The following is a 1668-nucleotide window of genomic DNA, read 5'->3' on the forward strand; positions in this document are numbered from 1 at the left end:
GTGTTAGCCAGGATGGTCTCGATCTCCTGACCTCGTGATCCGCCCGTCTCGGCCTCCCAAAGTGCTGGGATTACAGGCTTGAGCCACCGCGCCCGGCCATTCTTAATGTATTTTAGAGATACAAAATTCTCAATACCTAATTCAATCACATCCAGCACCTGGTGGTCACACATACAACCTATTACTAGATTATATGGCTGCTTCTTTTTGTTTTTTTTTGAGACGGAGTCTCGCTCTGTCACCCTGGCTGGAGTGCAGTGGCGCTATCTGAGCTCACTGCCAGCTCTGCCTCCCGGGTTCATGCCATTCTCCTGCCTCAGCCTCCTGAGTAACTGGGACTACAGGCGCCTGCCACCACGCCCGGCTAATTTTTTTGTATTTTTAGTAGAGATCGGGTTTCACCATGTTAGCCAGGAGGGTCTCTATCTCCGGACCTCGTGATCAGCCTGCCTCAGCCTCCCAAAGTGCTGGGATTACAGGCATGAGCCACCGCATCCGGCCTGGCTGCTTCTTATTACAGGAGGCAAACATGAATAAAGAACAATTTGACTTATTTGAAAAGAATTCCAGTGATGTCTGACCCTCAAAAGGTCTTGTAATATTTTTCTTTTTATACAGTACACTGTATGGTTTTTTCAGTGCACACACATCTTTAAGTACTTGTGTCACTGTTACATTTGCATTTCCCCCTTTAATCAGCATGGCATTTTTAATATTTTCATTGAGTTTTGGTTCTCTTTTCTCAAGGAATCTCTTGGCTGTTTTCATTTTGGGCTTTAAAACTCGATCCAGAGTGTCCAACGCTACTACTACCTGCAACTCTTAACTAGGTGGATCTAGTTCTGGTAAATTCTTGTTACCCCAACAGGAAACCTTATAGCCATTAAGTAGTCACCCCACATTCCTCCTTCCTCCCAGCTCCTGGCAAATACCAATCTGGTTTCTTTTTTTTTTAGACGGAGTCTCCCTCTGTCACCCAGGCTGGAGTGCAGTTGCGCTACATTGGCTCACTGTAACCTCCCCCTCCTGGGTTCAAGCGATTCTCCTGCCTCAGCCTCCTGAGTAGCTGGGATTACAGGCACCTGCCACCACGCCTGACTAATTTTTTGTAATTTTAGAAGGGATGGGATTTCACCGTGTTAACCAGGATAGTCTCGATCTCCTGACCTCGTGATCTGCCCACCTCAGCCTCCCAGAGTGCTGGGATTACAGGCATGAGCCACTGCACTCGGCCCACCAATCTGATTTCTGTCTCTATGGATTTATCTATTCTAGATGTTTCATATAAATGGTTTCATACAATATGTGACCTTTTGTGTATGGCTTCTTTCACTTAGCACAGCGTTTTCAAGGTTCATCTACATTATAGCATGTATCAGTATTTCGTTTTTATGGCAGAATAATATTCCATTGTCTGAATATACTACATTTTGCTTATCCATTCATCAGTTGATAGGCATTTGGGTTGTTTTCATTTTTTGGCTATGGTGAGCAATGCAGCTATGAACACTTGTGTATGAGTAATTATTTGACTGTCTGTTTTTTTGTTTTGAGATGGAGTCTTGCTTTGTCTCCCAGGCTGGAGTGCAGTGGTGTCATCTTGGCTCACTGCAACCTCCACCTCCTAGGTTCAAGTGATCCTCCCACTTCAGCCTCCGAAGTAGCTGG

At 45.3% G+C, this 1668-nt stretch overlaps 1 pseudogene; it reads right to left on the minus strand.

Moving 5' to 3' along the window:
* LOC105502611 overlaps window positions 1–1668 on the minus strand; it is a 13742-nt pseudogene that overhangs the window by 1505 nt on the left and 10569 nt on the right.

This window comes from Colobus angolensis, unplaced genomic scaffold, assembly GCF_000951035.1.
Source record: "Colobus angolensis palliatus isolate OR3802 unplaced genomic scaffold, Cang.pa_1.0 Scaffold8, whole genome shotgun sequence".
NCBI lineage: Eukaryota > Metazoa > Chordata > Mammalia > Primates > Cercopithecidae > Colobus > Colobus angolensis.